The sequence below is a fragment of the Canis lupus genome, chromosome 2 (genome assembly GCF_011100685.1).
Source record: "Canis lupus familiaris isolate Mischka breed German Shepherd chromosome 2, alternate assembly UU_Cfam_GSD_1.0, whole genome shotgun sequence".
NCBI lineage: Eukaryota > Metazoa > Chordata > Mammalia > Carnivora > Canidae > Canis > Canis lupus.
Genome location: NC_049223.1, coordinates 52,242,216 through 52,263,888, shown reverse-complemented (window position 1 = coordinate 52,263,888; position 21,673 = coordinate 52,242,216). Strand labels below are relative to the sequence as shown.

General features: G+C 39.6%; 1 long non-coding RNA gene across 4 annotated transcripts in view; it reads right to left on the bottom strand.

Annotated features, from left to right (window-relative positions):
* Window positions 1-21,673, bottom strand: part of LOC111092486 — a 491,589-nt gene that overhangs the window by 139,708 nt on the left and 330,208 nt on the right. The window contains exon 13 of one of the 4 annotated variants that reach the window (XR_005355617.1): window positions 18,433-18,492. The exons of the other annotated variants lie outside the window; for them this stretch is intronic. This is a non-coding gene — a long non-coding RNA (uncharacterized LOC111092486). The remainder of the gene's footprint in view (window positions 1-18,432; window positions 18,493-21,673) is intronic. 4 annotated transcript variants of the gene reach the window in all.

The following is a 21,673-nucleotide window of genomic DNA, read 5'->3' as shown; positions in this document are numbered from 1 at the left end:
TTCTTTGTTCTTCTGTGCACTGAAGTTGGTCATGCAGCTTCACCATTCTTTAGGTGAGTCTCCTGCTGCCAGAGGAGAACCTCGTATCTTGAGGTCACAACAATACAGAGAGAACTTACTGATCTCTGGAGCTCAGGGGTCCAGGGACCATCTCAAAGGCAATCCTTACCTTTCAGGATATTTGATTTATTCTTTTTCTACATTGGGACTACAGAAGAACTTTCCAAGATCATCTCTACCTCTCAAACAGAAATGAATTTCTAGGCAAAATCTGGCTGACATCAGCTAGTTCCATGTTGTTTCTGGAGGTGGAATCAGGGCAGAGAAAAGTGGGCTGGCTTTGGTCCAGGACCTAGCCAGCTGCTAGGCTGGGAAGCTCCTTCTCTTCTAGCCCCTGAAGCCCTTAAAGTGTCTTAACCACTATAAGGGACAATGAAGCATACAAGAAACAAAGTTAGGGGTGTCTGGGTGGCTCAGTTGGTTCAGCATCTGATTCTCAGTTTCAGCTCAGGTCATGATCTCAGGGTAATGAGATTGAGCCCTGCATCAGTTTCCCTGTTCAGCAAGGAGTCTGCTTAAGATTCTCTCTCTCTCTAGAGAACATGAAAGACTCCTAACTCTGGGAAACGAACTAGGGGTGGTGGAAGGGGAGGTGGGCGGGGGGTGGGGGTGACTGGGTGACGGGCACTGAGGTGGGCACTTGACGGGATGAGCACTGGGTGCTATTCTATATGTTGGCAAATTGAACACCAATAAAAAATAAATTTATAATAAAAAAAGAAAATGCATCTTAGAATAAATAAGGTATATTGCACAGCTAATACTGAAGCATTCTGAAGTAAGTTATAGGCAACATAAAACATTGCGTATGTACAATAAAAACTGTACATATGTACAAAAAAAAACTCTGCCGTGCCCCCCCCCTTATATGAACTCTCACATGCTTGCTTTCTCTCTCTTTCAAATAAATAGATAAACCTTTAAATAAAAAGAAATGAGCTTTGAGAGGGAAGTTGGGACAATATTTAGGAAAGTCTCACATGCTAGATTAGAAATTTGCAGTGTTTTGGTAGGGAGTGAGGAACTAACAAAGGCTACTACTGCATGAGAGTGATATTATCATGACTTGGCTTCAGAATGATTCACTCTCTCACTATTGTTTAGAGGAAAAAGAGTCAAGATGCTTTTGGAAACAAGCAAGAGAAAACCAACCAAGATGGCTTCACTGACAGAGATTTATTATCTAACAGGAAGTCCATAGCTATAAAGAGAGATTTGACTGTCTTACGAAGTGATAGTGATATTTGAAACCAAGGGATTGGCCAAGGGTGTCAAGAGAGAACACAAAACAATAACCAAAAAATGACCAATAACAGAAGTTCAGAGACTGCCAAAGAGGAAAGCTAAGAGGCAGAAAAAAAAATTAAGTCCTTATTATCCAATTTTTTGCCACCTCTATTTTAACACAAGAACTCACCTCTATCCCCTAAATTTTCAAATGAAAGTGATTCCATACAACACTCAGTCTCTCGGGAATATTACATTCTCATTTCAGAAAGCCACTTTATCCAAGCCTCAATGATAACTAAGGGTCCTTCCTCCATAGAGAAAACTTCCAATCCATTTCTAAATAATCTTATTTACTGTTACCAAAAGTAATTAGAACATTCATCCCTAGTGGCCACTTGTCACATTATAAGATGCTTCCACATGTATATAAGGAATTTCTTTTGAAATTCATAAAGAAACTTAGTAGCCCACAGATCAGTGCCCCACTGAAAACAGGAAAGGGGCTGTTCTGAAAGGTGTTACAGTTGTCTGCAGCCAGGCCGGGCACTCATCAGGAGTTTCAGATATGAATGCCCAAGTCAGGGACACCTCTTCACGTACCTTGGCAGAGCATCCCCTAAGATGTGATCATGAACATTAGAATAAAAGGACACAGATTTGATATTACAAAATGAAAAAACTAGTTGCCCTCTTTCACATTTTTTTCCTTCTTTTTTTAGAGAGAGAGAGAAGTGATGGGGGGAGAGGGGGAGAGAAACTTAAGCAGGCTCCACCCCCAGTGAACTACAGCCTGACTCAGGGATCGATCTCACAACACTGAGATCATGACCTAAGCCAAAATCACGAGTCAGACACTTAACCAACTGAGTCACCCAGGTTCCCCATGCCCCCTTTGACTTTTGACCTAGCCCAGTTAGGACACCACCTCTGTCATTCTTCTGAGCCAACCTCCAGACAAGGCAGGGATCACTCAGTGCTCTGCCACCTGTTTCCTCACCAACAGACCAGAATGGCTCAGTCACAGAAAATGGACACTAACAATTCTGGGGGAAACCAAAGGGAGTGATGAACCTCTGTAGACAACAAAGTAAATGTTAGGCAGCCAGCTCTTGCCAAATGATTCTGCAGGCCACACCTAAGTACTTAACTCCTAGCCCTTGGGCAGATGTGCTTTTGCCATAGGAAAGAAGAAAAACTATCTAACTTGAATCCAAAAGAGCTATATTCTGTAACATTATATCAGAGGTTTTAATTTAAGAAGGCCAATAGTGTAATTTTTAAATTAATCCCTCAGATACTATACATTTCTTGAGCAGATCTGAATGAATGAAAGAATAGGTAAACATGCATAGACATATAGCTATAGACAGTTAATGTTTATTAGGTAACTAGTGAACCTGGATAGGCTGAGCAGCAATCTTTAGGAGTGTAAAGGACAGCTGCTAATTAACAACCTAAAATGCTCCATTCTCTTCGGGAACAATGTGTCCATGGACATTTGCCTCACAGAGTTAGCTGGGAGAAATTCCATGATGGCTCTTCCAATCATGTCTTTAAACGGTGGAGTTATGCTTATAATGCAATCCATTAAATAATTAGTTCTCAGCATCTTGTGAATTTAGGACTTATTCCCAAAATGATTTAGTACAGTTTCCTCTAAAGTTCATGCTAACATAAGAAATAATTAGGCTCAGAAGGGTTTTACTTAAAACCTCGTGCCTCTACTTATCTAAAATGACAGTGTTAATTAGGATTCTCATAAATTTCCCTGCCACACTTAACTCTGAGGACCACACCTCAGAAAGGTGCTAGAAACCCAGTGAGGCAGAAGCCACTCTGTCTGCAATTCCCTGAGATATATAATTCACTTGGAGACACGAGGCTTTTGTATGGCAATATAGTCAAAAGTGGTTTTTGCCTTGACCACATATCTAAGTCAATCTACAAGAAGCTAAAAAAAAAAAAAAAAAAAAAAAAAAAATTGGTCTAAGCAGAGCTACAGCAAATGTTCTCTATGGACTGGGTGAGATAGCCCGTGAATTATTAAGATATGTATAAATGTTGGGAGTAAACATTTAGAAACTATTAGAAACATTTAGAAACTATTACAGAATCTGATGGAGTAATTTTTATCTATTAAATTTAATATTTTTTAAATGGGACTTATATTTTATGTGCCCTGTTTTTCTGTTTCATTATTATAGTTCATCTTCTAATAGTTGATTTTTCTTTCTGCTTATAGATCATATTTCCTACTTCTTTGCATACCTGATAATTTTTTAATTGGATTGTGGAGAATATGAATTTCCATTGCCGGGTGCTGGATTTAGCCATATTCCTTTACACAGCAGTCAGCTTTGCTCTGAAATGAATATACATTACCACAGATCGGTTTGATCTTCTCAATGTGTTCTTTTGGGCTGCCTCCAAACAGGAATCCCCTTGTTTGTTTCCCTTCTCTGAAAGGATCATACTCCTAAAGGGACTTTTTTCCAATATCAAAAACCATTGTTTCATATATTTTGTTGGTTTCCTAATCATTGAAGGTGGAAGGGTAATCGATACTTCTTACTTCATTATGGCTAGAAAGAGATGCCCTCGGACTTAACATCCTTCATCTTGGATATCCAGCTATTCACAGATAGGAATTTTACTGTATTTTACAAAAGTATAAATTTGTAATGGAAGTGAAGTTAAAAAACAAAGCAAAGCAAAATGACAGCCAAAAAAAGCCCTAAGCAACTCAATTTAGAAATAGCAAATGACTCAAATAGACATTTCACCAAAGAAGATACCCAAAATGGCCAATGACCGCATGAAAAGATGCTCAAAGTCACTAATCATTAGAACAAGGCAAATCAAAACCACAATAAGATACTCATCTCATACTCAATGGAAGGGCTACTATCAAAAACAATGCTAACAACATGCCCCCCCAGAAAATCACACATCTTGGCAAGGGCAAAATTGGAACCTCCATCAATAATGGGAATGTAAAATAGTATAGACTCTATAGAAAGCAGTGGTTCTTCAAACAATTAGAAACTGAATTAGTACATGATCCAACAATTTCACTGGATCCAGAGAGTAGAAAGCAGAGACTCAAACAGATATTTGTACACCCATATTTGAAGCAGTATTATTCACAAAAGCCAAAAAGTAGAAGCAACACAAGTAAGTATCCATAAGTGAATGAATGGGTGAAAAAATGTGGTATATTTTATACGATGGACGATGGAATGTTATTGAGCTTTAAGACGAAGAAAATTCTGGCATATGCCACAGCTTGAAGGAACCTTGAAGACATCATGCTAAGTGAAATAAGCCAATGACAAAGGACAAATACTGTATGATCGCACTTAAATGAGGCATCAGCAGAGTCAAACTGAGTCACAAAGTAGAACTGTGGTTGCCAGGGGCTCGGAGAAGAGGAGAATGGAGAATTATGTTTAACAGATACAGAGTTTCGGTTTGGGAAGATGCAAAATGTTCTAGAGATGGACAGTAATGATAGTAGTTGCACAACAATGTCCTTGAATGTACAGTTGAATGTATTTAATGACCCTGAACTATACAAATGGCAAGAGGGTAAATTTCATATTATGTGCATTTTATCACAAAAGAGAATACTTCAAAGCAAAATAAAATAAAAAGCAACTGGGTCTTCTCCCAGATAGCCTAAGAATCACGGATCTACAGAGGCTGAAGGTAGGAAAAGGCCTAGAGAGGGAGTCTGAAGAGCTTCCTAGCCAGGTCAAAGATGACAATCGATAGCCTTTCATGCCACGCAGGGACCACCCAGTCAGGGAACCAGGAAGGTCTACATATGTCAGATCTATAGAACCTACCGTGATGGTTATTTTTCTTATCATCTGTTTTATCATCTACTTAATTAGCAGTGAAATCTTTAACAATAGTGTATGTGGTGGGCTTCATGCACAATGAGGAAAGTAGGATCTGGAAAGCTGTATTGTCTTCTGTAGTGAGTCTGGGGGACAGACCTCAAGAAGTTGGGGTGGTAGCAGCTGCTCTGAAGAGAAACAAAAGCAATTAAGCCTCTGTGTTCTGAAGGGAGAAGAACAACAATACTGGCCCAAGATGTATTGTTAATCCTAAAAAGAGCATGTTATTAATAATATGTATAACATGCCCTTATTCTTACATATTAGGAAAATAAATATGTATCTTATAGTAGGAAACTAAACCTCTATTTCTGTGTATACATGTGTGTGAAAATTTGCTGGAAGGATATAAACAGAAATGTGAACACCGATTCTATCTGTATAATCAGATCATGGATTTTTTTTTTTTTTTTTAACTCTCTCTCTGCAAGCTTTTTTCATCTGTTGTCTTTACAGTGGGTAGGGAAAGCTCTTTTACCGTGAGGAGCAAGAAAGTGATTTTTATTCAGAAATTAGAGAAGGACTGAAGGGAGATGTTATGTGGCCCAGATTTGAGGTACCTTTAATTTTGTTTTGGGAGATTTATGCATAAATTAGTTTACATTTTATTATTTCTCATTCCATTTTTGTTTTTAACATTAGAGATCTAACCAGCAGTTTATGCATTAAGGTAATAATGCTTACCATTTTATGTGCTAGAAATGCATTTCATTCATCTAGGTCAGATCAGATTAGAGTAATTAAGGTCACTGGACTTTGTCATTTAACAAATCCTTAAATCCAACTCTAATCTCATTCATTACTGCCACAAAAAAAGGGGTTAATTGCTAACATACAGTGTTTCATATCCATCCAGACACAAGTGTTATAATATTAAATGTTATTAATGTATTGCTTTGTATCTTTAGACAAGGGCTGATATATTCACTACTCTAAGAATTACAGATTTATGAGTTCTGAAGAGGTTATCCCTGGGGTAACTCATTATCCCTAGCCCAAGCACGGAATGTTCTGTGACAGGAGAAGGTCTAAGATGAAACTACCCAATTAATCAAGATGGGGCATGTATGTGGTGCTTCTGCAATATGAATACATGCTGTCAACTCCAACTCCTGAATTGTCACCACGTAGTCTTGTGGCTGAGGCAATGCTCCAGCTAGCACAGGCTGGCCCCTGATGCTGACTGGTGGATCCTGCTCGCCTGTTGCCACATCAGACTCCTGTTCAGTTGCCTCACTGCAGCTCTGGCTCAGCTGGAAAGGACTAGAATGTTGCTTTAGGATTCTCCTGCACCAAACCTAACACTGCTTGCTTTAAAAAGGAGGCAAATAAACTGATTGAGTGTTAATTTCCTCCTCCCTCACTCCCTCCCTGCTTTGGGGAGGGAGTGTCTCCCTCTGTCTACGTCTCTGTGTCTCTCTTTTCCTTTTTCCAATTCTGACAAAGGTGCGAAGGAGGAGTAAAAGTTCCTAAAAGGCAGTCTCGAAAGATCAGCCTCCAAATGTTCTTACCTCAACGTTTGGAATCCTCTGCAGCCACTAAAAATGATGTCGTAAAAACATTGGGGGGGGGGGGTGAGTCCAATTGTGTAAACCAAAATGCTGGAGAGAGTCTCCATCTATTGTAAAAGATGATAAGGAGTAAAAGACCTAATGTCAACATTAGAGGGGGAGAGGAAAGCTTTGTTGGGTTTTGTTTGTTTGTTTGGTGCCCATATACTTTCCTCCATTTCACAAATATTGTAAAGTAGAAATGTATCACTTTCTAAAAAATAAAGACTCCCACCAAATTTTTCTTTTAGAGTTATCGTCTAGACCAGTGATAGAGCGAATTCTACTTCTTGCTATTCAAAAGCAACAGCCATTTCCCTGTAAATCTTCTTTATCCTGCCATGTTGGGATGAGGCTTAAACAGAAATTGTGGGAACATGCCACCTTTTTCTCAAACTAAATTCTTACATATACCTTAACCTTCTTTATTACAAAATCAGAAAACCTATCCGGAAGCAGGGAAGGGCACTGTCTAATCAGTTCTGTTTTTTCTCAAAAGTCTACAGGGAGATTTAACAGAGGCTGCCTGGGGCCAAGGGGGTCACTTCCTTTGGGAATGCTTTCCTCTATCCATGCCCTGACACCAGGAAGGAAAACAAACAAACAAACAACAATTGGCATTCATACTGTGCGCCGAGCTTTAAAAGTACTTTCACACATAGTAAGAAGGATGCAGAGAGAAAACTCTTTTCCTGAACAGTCTGATACCCTCCTGACAGACACGTCCTCTCTCACCCCAATACCTTGTAACTGGGGTCTTGGGTGGCAGCACAGGGACTCACAGTGGCCCAGGATGAGGAAGCTGACTCTTAGAGCTGATGTCACAACAGCCTTGCTCTAATCACTTTACATATGGCCTGTAGCCCTCCAGGGACCCTGGGAGGAAGGGATTATCTGTCTCAGGGGTCAGCAAACTACAGCCCCTGGGCCAAATCTGGCCTGGAGTTTGTGACTGAGAATAAAATTGCATTGGAACACAGCTACATGCATTTGTTTGTGGTCAATGGCTGCCTTCCTGCTACAATTGCAGCACTGAGTAGTAGCTGCAATTTTCCTACAATGAGACATTTTTCCTACAATGCTGAAACTATTTACTATTTGGCCTTTTACCAAAAATATTTGTTGGTCCTGATTTACATGACACCTGTGCAGAAGGCTCAGGGCCACTCCGCTACTGACTGGCGGGGCCAACACGGAAGCATGTATCTATCTTACTTGGAGCCACGTTCTTCATTTCTCCAAACCAGGACTTCAGGAGTACTACCCTAGCTTCCTCTGCAGCGTACCATGCAAGTGGCACCTTACGAGCTGAGATAGAGGAGATATTAAAAAACAGTGCTATTATTTTTAAGACCCATTAAGAAACATAGTAACAGTGGAGTTCCTTAAGTCAAAGAACACTTCAATGTAAGTTAACTTTTGTTTTTCAACTTTTAACTCTAAAATGAAAATTATAAGCCAGGAAATTAAAAAAAAAAAAAAAACTAGTGGAATTTCACACGCAAAATTGCCATGAGGTTTCACTGTATAATTTTCACATGAAAACTGACCCTAAAATCATGTGTTCCTTTAGTGCAATATGGTACCATCTGTATGGACTTGCTAGCTTCTTCCCAGCCTGGATATGAAGGGGTAGGGAAACGTGTACCTAAAGTCGAAGTCTAGCGTGTCTTTTGTTTTAAATCTCAGTTCCTTTTTCAAAACTCCTTTACTACTTCCCTAACCACACAATTATCTGGAGGTTGAACTTTGCAAAGACTCTGTAGGGACTTGATGGAAGAAACTGCTAACTCTTACTTGTTCACGCTACCTCACCCACTGGTGACACAAAGGTACAAGGCATTTAAGAACCAAGACCAGAGAAGGGTGTTAGGCTGGCTCCATTCCCACCAGCAGCAGCAAATGCAGGAAAGGTAACATCTCCCCAAGATCTCATATGTTTTGGACAGGATCTAGCAGTTTAGTGGTGGAAAAGTAAGGAAAACCTAGAGGACTGCCCTTGGCATGTCCTGAGAAGGATCTGGTTCATCTTGCTTCTTCCTGAGAGTCCCCAAGGAAGATGTCTTGACTTGGTGAAAAGGCAATTCCTCTAACGTTAACAAGAATGCCTGGAGATTCAGCAGTCTTCTGGAAGAAGCTAGCACGAGCAGAATGAATATAGGGGGTGTAAAGTGATATCCTAACCATGAAAAAAAGAAAGAAGGAAGATTAAAACCAGGGGGTGGAAATAAGAATACTGAAATAACGTGAAGCTTATAAAATCTTAAATGAGTTTTCTGGGGGAGCTACTATCCTACAAGGGAAGTAAGAGCCTCCGTTGCCATTCTAACTATACATTAAGAAGAGTCAGTAAGAGAATGGAAGTTGCTTCAAATCCAACACTTGGTATAGTTAGTCTTTTTAATTTTAGTCATTCTCATAGGTGTGTACTGGTATTTTCTTGGGTTTTCAATTTACATTTCCCGAGTAGCGAATGCTGCTGAATCTCTTCTTACTATTTTTTCCTCCATTTGCCCTCTGTATACCTTCTTTGGCTAAGGGTCTGTTCACTGTTCAAATCTGTTGCCCACTGTTTAGCTAAGTCTTTTGTTTTCTTATTACTGAGTTCTGTGAGTGCTTTAAGTGCTTTAAGTATTCTGCATAGAAGCCCTTTATCAGATATAGGTTTGCATGTATTTTCTCCCAGTGTGTGATTTGGTTTTCATTCTTTTAACAGTGTCTTTCAAGAGCATAAGTTCTTTACTTTAATGAAATCCCATTTACCAGTTTATTCTTTTAAGGATTGAGTTTTGGTGTCACAGTTAAGAAATCTCTGACTAACTCAGTCTCAAGTGTTTCTACTTGTGTTTTGTTTTAGAAGTTTTATAATTTTAGGTTTTGTGGTTAAGTCTGTGATCCATTTTGGGTTTCTGTTTGTATAGTGTGTGAGTTGTGGACTGAATTTATCTCTTGTATATGGATATCCAGTTTTTGAAAAGGCTACTCTTTACACTAAGTTGCCATTATACTTTGTCAAAAATCAAGTGTCCACTTATATGGTGGGCCTATTTCCATGCTATCCTGTCTCATTGATCTGCATTGCCAATCTTTGTGTCAATAACTCAGGGTTTTGGTTACTTTAAGTCTTAAAATGTGATTGTGTTAGTTTCCCAACTTTTTTCTTTTTTGTCAAAGTTGTTTTGTCTATGTTAAGTTCTTTGCATTTACATGTAAGTTTTTTTAATATAGGTGACACACAATGCTACATTAGCTTCACGTATAACATAGTGATTTGACAGCTTTATGTTACCCTATGCTCGCCACAAGTACAGGCACCATCTGTTACCATATAAGGCTACTACCATACCGACTATATTCTCTATGCTGTACCTTTCATCCCCACGACTCATTCTATAACTGGAAGCCTGTATCTCTCACTCTCCTTCACCCATTTTTCCTATCCCATTTCCTTCCCCTCTGGCAATCATCAGATTGTTCTCTGTATTTATAGGTCTGACTCTGCTTTTCATTTGTTTGCTTATACATTTGTTTTGTTTTGTTTTGTTTTAGATTCCACATATAAGTGAAATCATATGGTATTTGTCTTTCTCTGACTTACTTCACTAAGCATGAGATACTCTAGGTCCATCCACATGTCATAAATGGCAAGATCTCATCATTTTTTATGGCCAATAGTGAAATATATATACATTGCATATACATATGTATATACATATACATATTAAGAAGATGTGAGATACATGTACATTTATCTATTGATAGACACTTGGGTTACTTCCATAACTTGGCTATTGCAAATAATGCTGCCATAAACATAGGGATGTATATATCTTTTCAAATTAGTGTTTTTGTTTCCTTTGAGTAAATACTCAGAAGTGGAATTACTGGGTCATATGGCATTTCTATTTTTAACTTTTTGAGGAACCACCATACCTCTTCATAGTGGCTATGCCAATTTATCTTCCCATCAACAGTACACCAGGGTTCTCTTTTCTCCACATCCTCACCAATGCTTGTTATTTCTTGTCTTTTTTATTCCAGCCATTCTGACAGGTGTAAGGTAGTATTTAATTGTGGTTTTGATTTGCATTTCCCTAATGTTAAGTGATATTGAGCCCCTTTTCATGTGTCAATTGGCTATCTGTATGTCTTCCTTAGAAAAATGTCCATTCAGGTCCTCTGATCATTTTTAAGTCAGATTATTTGGAGGTTTTTTTTTGTTTTGTTTTGTTTTGGTGTAGTTTTGTATAAGTTCTTTATATATTCTGGATATCAACCAGATATATCATTTGTAAATACCTTCTCCCATTCATTAGGTTGCCTTTTCACTTTGTTAATGGTTTCCTTTATAGTGCAAGAGCTTTTCATTTTGGTGTAATCCCAGTAGCTTACTCTTGCTTTTGTTTCTCTTGCCTAAGGAGACATCTATAAAAATGTTGCTATGGCCAGTGTCAAAGAAATTACTGCCTATGTTCTCTTCTAGGAGTTTTATGGTTTTAGGTCTCACATTTAGGTGTTTAATTCATTTTGAATTTATTTTTGTGTATGGTGTATGAAAGTGGTCCAGTTTCATTGTTTTGCATGTGGCTGTCCAGTTTTCCCAACACCATTCATTAAAGAGACTGTACTTTTCCCACTGTATATTCTTGCCTCCTTTGACATAAATTAATTGACAGTAAAGTGTGGGTTTATTCCTAGGCTTTCTTTTTTGTATATGTGAGTTTTAGAATTAGCTTGCTAACTACTGAGATTTTGACCGGATTATATTGATAATCCGGAAACAACTGTTATCTTAACAATACTGAGTAGTTTACTCATGAATGTAATGTATCTCTCCATCTACCTAAGTGTTCTTTATTTCCACTCAGCATAGTGTTTGTAGTTTTCAGTGCGCAGCTCTTTCTGATTTTTTGTTAGATTTATCCCCAAGCGTTTCATTTTTTGATGCTATTTATTGAAATGTTTTACTTAAATTTCTGATTGTTTCTTGCTAGTATATAGAAATAGAATGGAATGCTTTATATTGATCTTGTATCCTACAGCCTTTTTTTTTTTAAGATTTTATTTATTTATTCATGAGAGACATGGAGGGAGAGAGAGAGAGAGAGAGAGGCAGAGACACAGGCAGAGGGAGAAGCAGGCTCCATGCAGGGAGCCCGACACGGGACTCGATCCCAGGTCTTCAGGATCACACCCTGGGCCAAAGGCGGCACTAGACCGCTAATCCACCCGGGCTGCCCAATCCTACAGCCTTTCTAAACTTGTTAGTCCTAGCAGCTTTTATTTCTGTTTGGTTTCTATGTGATTTTCTAGATAGTTTCTCATATTGTCTGTGAATATTGACAGCTTTCCTTGTTCCTTTTTAATCTGGATTACTTTTATTCATTCATTCATGCATGCATGCATTCATTCATTGATTTCTGGTCTTACTGCACTGCTTAGAATCTCCAGTAAAATGCGGATGGAATGATGAACAGACATCCTTGATGTTTTCCTGATCTTATTCCTATAGATGATTTTTAAAAGCATTTTTTAAAGTAGAAAGAATAAAAATTCAAGAAGCAGGTTAATATTATTCAAGTAAAGAATTAAGAGGGAAAAAAAAGATGAGGTCAAGGGAAGAACCAGCAGATGGGGGGTTGGGTTTAAGTATATTCTGTGGACAGGTCAGGCAGTGTTCCAGTCTTGGGAGAATTGGATCTAGGTAAACAGCATTTGTAATTTCCATAGTTAGACATCAGCGCAGGCAAGCTGAAGGAGAGATGACCCCAACCTGACATCCTATAGTGATCAGGGATTTGTCCCTTCAATATACTTTGCATCATAATGGGGGGAAAATACACTTTAATACTCATGATAACAATTTATTTAGCAGCCAGTAGACTGCAAACATACCTCAAATGAAAGATCCTTCATTACAATCTCTAGGTTGCTAGGACCTGACCCAACTTGAGGACATGATTAACAAGTAAAAGCACACCTTTATAAAATGACTCAAAAGAAAGCAAACTAATCCAAGCTCCCAAAGCAGCATGAACTTATTTCTTGGTCAACAAAGCTTAATTATTGATTGGCTCTTCCCAGTATTTTCTATGATAGTACTCCATGAAAAACAAGTTGAGCTTAAAATAATTCTGCTTGCAACTGAGTAATAACTGTCCTCAAAATATAGGCAAAGCCTCATGTTCTTTGCTGGGATTTTGCTGTATACATCACTTTGTATTACGATTCGTGAATTCAAACATCATCAGTTTACATTCATGTATTCAAGTAAGCCTGATCACAAAAAGAGCACTCAACCAGGAGTCAGGAGGTTTGTATTTTAAGTTCTTTATATATATATATATATATATATATATATATATATATATATATACACACACACACACACCAAAGACAGAGAGGCACACATGAAGGATGAGGAAGAACACGAGAGTCTCTGGAGTCAGAAGAGAGAGAATGACTTTAAGAAGGGGTCACAGCTATTCAGAAGAGTCACAGAAGTGATAAATGAGAGTAGAACAGAGCCAGGGAACCTGGGCTCTGCAGTAGGAGAGATCTAGGTTTCCAACCTGGCTCAAGTACTTCCTTGTTGGGTTCAGTTAAGTTCTTCAATTCTCTTGCATTTGCTTCTCATTCTTTAGGCTGGGATTATGGCAACATCTGCCATAATGTCTGATGACATTATGACTGAGATGACATCATTTAGACATATTTTTTATTCCAGGAATATTTATGAAGAATTTGCACATTTGCATGGCATCGTTTAAGTCACACAAAACCCCTGTGTGGCAGACACTGCAATAATTGAGCACTCGCTACGTGCCAGCATTGTTCCAGGCAGCTAGGATATATGAGTGATCAAAACAGAGGAAAACCCTCTGCGGTTAGGGTGCTTACAGTCTGCTGGGGTGACAGATTGTGAACATAACAAATGAATAAATGGTACAGTATGATTAAAAGTGCAAAGTATTCAAGAGAAAAGAAATAAAGCAAGTAAGGTGTTGGAGGGGTTGGGAGTGCTGGAGAGGCTCAGTTATCATAATACATGGGATGGTCAGGGCAGGCCTCATTGAGAAGGTAACATGCGAGAAAAGATGGAGTGGGAGAATAAGGCAGTCAGCTATGGAGGGAGAGCATTTTAGGCAAAGGCAACAGCAGGGCAAAGCCCTGAGACCGTGGCATGTCTGCGATATTTAAAGAATAAGGGCGGGGAAGGCCTGTACAAGATGAGGTTATGAGCCAGGTCATTAGAGCTCTGGGGGGCCTGATGAGGATGTGAGGTTTTACTCTGAATGAAACAGGAAGCCATTGCAAAGTCAGGCATAGAGGAGTAACTTGATCCAATTTATGTTTGAAAGGCTACTCTGGCTGTGAATCAACGTTAGAATCACAAGGGTGCCAACTGGGGGACTAGTAGGGTAAAACAGGAGAGGTGATGTTCCCTCAGATGCACAGTAGTGACAGGAGAAGTGAGGAAAAGTGTTTTGAAGAGAGAAGACCAAGGAAGAATTGGATGTAGGGTGAGAGAGAGAGTGAAGAATCAGGGTGACTCAGATTTTCAGCCTGAGTAATGGGAAGGCTGGGCTTGCCATCAATGAGACAGAACATAGACTTTAGGGCCGGATCAGGAGTTCAACTTGAGGTATGTTACATTTGAAGCATCTATTAGCCATGAATATACATTTTTGTGATGCTCAAGTAAAATAAATTCTGTAATTTGGACATCTATATAAGGAAGAAACAGATGGGGTAGGTTGTTCAGAGAGAATCTGCCTGCAGGGAATTCACCTTCAGGCCAGAAAATGTGAGATCACTACTTTAATCTTGTCTATTAACCTGCTTTCTCTTTCTACTGTCACTGTTTACACTCCAAAGCTTACACTCCAAAGCATTTAAAAGTTATATGAAGTTACAGGACTCCCAAATTTTCTTTCTACTTTCCCTGTTACATTTCATCTTAAATGTTTATTCTGACCTTACTTTCAAATATGAGAGATGCAACAGTGAAGTTTGGCTGTCATCTGGCTATTGACAATGGGAATCCTGGACCACTACCAGCTTACTGCCCACCCCCCCCCCCACACACACACACCTCAAGCCATCACTACAAATACCATCACAGTGTTGCCTTATACCTGGACCGAACCAGGCACAATACGAAAACACCATTTTGTTTCTTCTACCCTCTCCCCATACCTCATTGTTTTTAAATACTCCCCATGCCTCCTCTTGCCATACCCTCTACCTATGCTATGCTGGGTCTATTCTGGGACCTGTCCCACTGAGCCATCTTGTTGAGACACCTACCATGGGCTAGGCTCTAGAAATTCACTGCAGGTGCTCGTCAAGAAGGAAGCACCGCACAGCATATTAGATGAAGCAAACCCATTCTATCAGCCACAAAAGTTGTCTGAAAAGGTAACCAATTGCCTGGAGTTTCCTGACTACTACTAAGGACTTCAAATCTGGGCAAGGGGAAGTAGTAATGGTGATATTTATGGAGGTTTCCCACAGCAGTGCTGATGACAAATGCTGCTGTGTCTCGTTCTCTTGGAGGTAGCAGATGTTTGCATTTGTGATTCATACCATCAAGAATCAAGGAGATGCCTTTCTGTCTCTCTGTTCTCATGTCCTTTTCCTGTAAACCATTTCTCTGAAGGGTAGACGGGAGCTACCCAGGGGAGCTATAATGCCACTGCTTTATTTCCCCTCCACTGTGCACTTGTTTAAATATACCAAGTCGCCTCAAAAGCCAATTTCTGACTTTCAGCTTACAAAAAAAAAAAAAAAAAAGTTTTGATGTTGTTCATAAGATATATGGACTAAAGAAAGTGATAAAAGTCATAATAAAGTTTATCCTGAGATTCAGAAGAATGAGGAAATATAATTCCCAGCTTAAAAGCCAGACTGTTCTTTTGAAATCTAGTCAGGGGTGGAGGAAAGCATCGATACTTTGCTTTAGTGCCTGAGTACTTAGAAGAGATATATTGGGCTCTATAATTTAACTGCCAAATCCGACATTCATATCCATCTGGACATTTTTAAAAGGATCCTTGAGCCAGTGAGAATTGGCAGTTGGCTGTATAATCACACCTGCATATGGCACAGGAGGTTTTTAATGGGCAACAGTCAGAGCAAGAAAGCACTGCATGATAAGCATTCACTGAGAACCCACACTTAAACATGTTCGCACGTGTGAGTAATTATATTTTAGAGCTCTCTGTTAACAAGACTTTGTTCTTTCTTTCCTACAAATCAAATTAGTTGGGGACGTAGTTCATTTTGAAATTGTTTGGAAAATGTTTTGGTCTTCTAAATTTCCTTTGTACCAAACTTTTGCAAAGTTAAAAGGCAAACCACAAACCTCCACAACCAGTGAAAGAAAAATGCATAAAACCGACAATAAATTAAACATGATAAACACACAGAGAGTAGGAAGGAGAGTGTAAATAAAGATTGTGTCTCTAAGTATGTCAACCTCCATGTGGGATTTAGGTTCGACTCACTGTAGATGAGGATAATCTTTAATGATTACATATCTGCAAAACCTGGCTGCACAAAGATCATATTTGTCTTGGTCCATTTTAGGCTGCCAGGTCTCTCCTCCTGTCTCTCTTGTAAATGAGAGTCTAAGTACACATATCCCAGCACCATCTGGGAGTGAAGCTGATGTATTCTGGGACTACTCTTTGAGATGATTTTCAAAGAAAGATCAAAGGTAATGGGGAAGGAAGCCTCCTTATTGGGAGGGCCCAAGTAGGAAAGTGTCATGACCCACCTACTCTGGTAAACACAGACCCGTTTGGGAAAGGCAATGAGATAATCTACAAAAAAAAAAAAAAAAGCACTTGAGACAGTCATGTTAAGGATGGCTCATTGACCCTGGCTACTATGCTTCTTTAGAATAAAAGTCACTGTGTGAAAGTCCCATAAAGAATGGCCATTCATCCCTATGTAAGAGATTCCATCTAAACAGCTTTTGGAGAATGGTTTAAAACTTCCAATCACCAACCCAGGAGGAAACATCTAAAAAACACTCAGAAAATTCTAAATTATATCTAAAATGCAGGGTAGGGGCCTATCGGCAACTTCTATCATGTAGATGCAGGGAATCTGTGGCCACTTTGGTCATGCTGGGCATTTCCTCTTCCACATCCTCCCCCATTCCTGCTTTCTATCTTCCCATCTGTTCCCTGGCGGGACCATCAGTTTCTGTCACCAAAAGCAATTATAACCCTTTGTGTAGAAAATACTCTTGAAAAATGAGAGATGCCTAATATAAAAACATGAACAACAACAACAACAAAAACAACGTAGTCATCACAAACATCATTTGAAAATAAAATTGTGTTGCTTATTAAACTTGGTTCTCTTTCTTTGGTAGATATAAAGCAGATCTATGAATTTATAGGATCAAACTCATGTTTGCTTTTGACTCCTGAAATAAGTGAAAAAAAATCATTTCATATTTCTTAGCCAGGCAGTAAGGGAATCACTCTTGCCTTTCCAAATGGAAAGGGTTTTTAAAACTTGAATGGGGCAAGTGTCAGTATACAAAATTTTATAATTGTCACAAATATGACTTGAACACTCAAGCTGGGGAGGGATGTATACTGGTGGGAAGGGTAGGGATAATATTTAGAAAGAGAGCTGTTCTTAACTAGGATCATAAGTTTGGATTGCAGAGTAGTTTTCTTATGACTAATTTTTGTCTCTGATGGACAAAAATCTAATTTTTAAATGGAAAGAAAAGGGCTCATATTACACAAAACAGCTCAATTCAGGCACAATCAATGATAATTTCAGACCATATATAGATGGATCTGTGAGAATTCACTTGCAGATAATGAAACCACTCTAGCTGTTTTAAGTGGTAAAGGATTTAAAAGGAATTAAATGGTTACAAAACGGGTAGAAGGGCTCTAAGCTAACTTTTGCATAGATGATTTGTGGACTAACACTGAAAAAGCTGCTCAGCAGGACAACTATTTCCCATCATCACCAGGTACCCAGGAAATCAGGGAGTTTCTGTTCGCACTGCAGGATCTAAATCTACTGCACCTATGCCCAGTAAAATGGATCCCTCACCTCTTGATGTCTGGGAAACTAGGGATGAGCAGTGGGGTGCCTTAACTGCTTCCACAGGAAAACCATAACTGCATAGTAACACAGAGTCAGACTCTGCTTCACGTATGCCTTCCAAATGATACTCAGATACAAATTACTTGGCGGAAGTGGGTCATTTGAAAACATAAAATAGTTGAGAAATATAGTATCCCAGTCTCTAAAGTGACATAAGGCTGTGGTTCTCAAACCTTGCTGTAAACAAGAACTATGTGGGGGAGCTTTAAGAATCCAAATGTCCAGGCTACACCTCATATCAAGTCAATTTAAATCTCTGGGGCTTCATATTTTGTACAACACAGATGGCCAGGGGTTTATGATTCAGGAGGTCTGAAATGGGGCCCAAGATCTGATTTTCTAAGGAGTTCTTGGGTGATGATACTGAAGCTGCTATTCTGGAGCCCACAGCACCACTGACACCACTGGGGGAGCTGATCGCTGCATCTGTAACAGATGGCCACCACGTGGAGTTCCAAATGAATTCAAAGAGTTTATATGCCATTTGATAGAGAAGAATTCAGAGGAGCAAGTGAAATGCAATCACTTACACCAAATCCAGTTACCTTTATCTGTCTTCCTTCTATACGTGGAATTAGCTGGGGAGACCTCTCAGGAACATGTAGCTGGATGGCAGACACGAGGACAAAAAAAGAGAATTATCGGCATTATAGATCCCAGTAAACAGATGAGGCTGCTTATCTCCACATTTTCCTTTTTGAAATCAGGGGAAAATATCTAAATGTTAGATGTATGGCAGAGGTAAACGATCGATGGCTCATGTGGTTCCCATGGAAGAGGTTTCAAGTAACATCCAGCTTACTGCTAGTTCACCAGACACTTAGCAAATGGGGAGGATTGTGTCTTTACAGCATTGTACTCTGGGGGTTGAATTTCATCTCTGGAGGGATGTTTCATCAGTCAACAGCTTTTAAAAAGTCTTATCATAAGCTAAGGCAATAATGGCAAAATCCAATTCTGGATTTAAATGAAATGCAACAATCTCTATTATTAAAGAAGGATAGAACCCTGTATGAGAATTCGACTAGTAGTTTCTGACTTTTTTTCTTGAGTTTCAACTCAAAATGAATCACAATATGATGACCTGCCCCCACCAGTTCAAAGCATTTTTTTGGATACTAGTAGAGAATCTATCAAAACTACTGAAATACAAAGCCTAAACTTTGGGATTGCAAAGCTATATATGACAGTGAGCTATTTTTATTCATTTTTTCACTTCTGACATCAAATAAGAGGGTTTTCTTTTTTTCCCTCACAGCAAACGATTCTCTGATTCTCCAAACACCAACTGGGTGTCCAACAACTCGGTTAAATTCTAACACCAGCTACCCAGAGTTAGCACAGATCCTCCATGTAAAGAGCTGAGTCCCACAAGACTGTCCCCATACTGCATATCCCAAGACTTCCATATTTTAGACCAAATGGTGATAAATTGGGATTTCCCACAACCTTTTTCCTCAGATTCAATAATTCACTACAGTGCTTTACAGAACTCAGGAACACACTTTGCTATATTTACAAGTTTGTTTGTTTGTTTGTTTTATAAAGGGTGCAACTCAGTAAGAGCCAAATGGAAGAGATTTATATGGCAAGGCATGGAGGAGGACGGTATGCAGCACTTCTACAGTCTCTTCAGGTATGCCATCTTCCAGCACACCAATGTCTTCACCAAGCCCGAAGCTCCCCAGATCTCAACATTAAAGGTTTTTTTTTTTTTTAATTTTTATTTATTTATGATAGTCACACAGAGAGAGAGAGAGAGAGGCAGAGACACAGGCAGAGGGAGAAGCAGGCTCCATGCACCGGGAGCCCGACGTGGGATTTGATCCCGGGTCTCCAGGATCGCGCCCTGGGCCAAAGGCAGGCGCCAAACCGTTGCACCACCCAGGGATCCCCATTAAAGGTTTTTTAAAAAGATTTCCTTACATAGGCATGATTGGTTAAATTATTGGCCATTGGTGACTAACTCAATTTGCAGGTTCCTGAGAACAAAAGATGCTCCCATCACCCTTATCACTTAGGAAATTTCAAGGGTTTTAGAAGTTCTATGCCAGAAACTGGGGACAAAGGTCAAATATCTTACTACACTATCACAAGGACCTTGAAAGTCCTGCAACCTAGTTGTGGAGGTAGGACATGGGACATCATATAATTAACAATACAACAAAGTATCATCTTTTGAGTATTACAGACTGTTACAGGCATTCAGAAAAGAGAGTTTACCCAGGGCAAGAATAGCCTGGACCAACCCAACCTCCAAGGTGGATGTGGAGGTTACTGTATGTACTCCATGTCAGGAAAGGCAGACACACAAAAAGAAAACCCCTGAAGCTTTGTTTAGTTTGGTTTGGTTTGGTTTGGTTTGGTTTGGTTTGGTTTGGTTTGATAGGAGGAACAGTGGGGGAAAAGAGAGAGTGAACTTAGGAATGGGAGGTAGGGGGAGAACTTGATAAATAGTAGATGATTGACTTTGGGAGGTATTGGCTTGCCTTCCCAGTCACAGTGAAGACTCACCTGTAACCCCCTAGAGGAATCCCAGCCTACAATTTGGCCCCAATTTAGAGATAACACAGAAATGAGCGTACTGGAGAAGGCAGCAGGCAGAAAAACGTTGCAAGGGCATTTCAACACACCACACTCTGTGTGGGATGTGAGGGAGCCCAAGAAATCCTTGTGTTTTCCATAAGGACATGCAGACATTGTAAGAAAAACCATAGAATGGCAAAGGTTCAGGGAAGAATGGAAGATGCCTCTGTGGGCAGGAAATCTGCGATGGCTCCAAGACCTTGAGTATTGAAAGAACACTTTGAAAAGCCAAATGGGCCAGTCATGCCTCAGCAGGAAGCCATCCAAAGGGTAAACCAGTCTGGCCACTCTTGCTGCAGAGGCCAGCAAAAATCTGAAGGTCACAGCAAAAGTTTTGTTAAGTCAGATAATTTCAAGAAGGTAAGAGAAAAATACAGGTGTCTTCTGTTATTCTAAGAGAAAATACAATTGGGTATTTGGATATAGGATTCATCCAAATAAAAGTGAAAACTGAAGTCATACTAATGAATGACATCTTAGAAGGGTGGAATAATAGGAGCCAATCATATAGGAAGAAGGAATGTGGCTGTAAAAGATGGAGGGTGCACTATGGCAAGTGTTTATTTCTCTGTCTTGCTGTAGAAAGGGAGGCTCAAAGGCAGGGACAGCATTTCTGATTTATAAAGATGTTGTTGAAAGAGATTTCTAATGCTACCCAAAACCTGTTGCCAATTCACTATTCACACATCAGATGCTGAGAGCTGTGTTATCGACACCATGTGGCAAGAGAATTCAGTTTAAAAAAATTCTGAATTTTGCCTGTGTATCATCTATTAACAATTATTAAAGAGAGGCAGCAGAGCAGCTTCAGATGCAGATGAATGTCCACACTATGAGCAAGGAAGAGAGCTTTATGAAAAAGTGAGCAGTCAACGATGCTGAATCCAGTGAAGCCTGAAGTCTAAGCTAAGGCCTCATATGGGACAGAGGTAAAGGAATCCAGAATGATGAACAGGAAGGGGGAAGAACAGAGGGAAGAAGATGTTTATATTCAGAGGAGAGATTCTGCAATAAAAAAGAAAGATGGGGGGCAGCCCGGGTGGCTCAGTGGTTTTAGCGCAGCCTTCAGCCCAGAGCCTGATCCTGGAGACCTGGGGTCGAGTCCCACATCGGGCTCCCTGCTTGGAGCCTGCTTCTACCTCTGCCTGTGTCTCTGCCTCTGTCTCTCTCTCTGTCTCTCATGAATAAATAAATAAAATC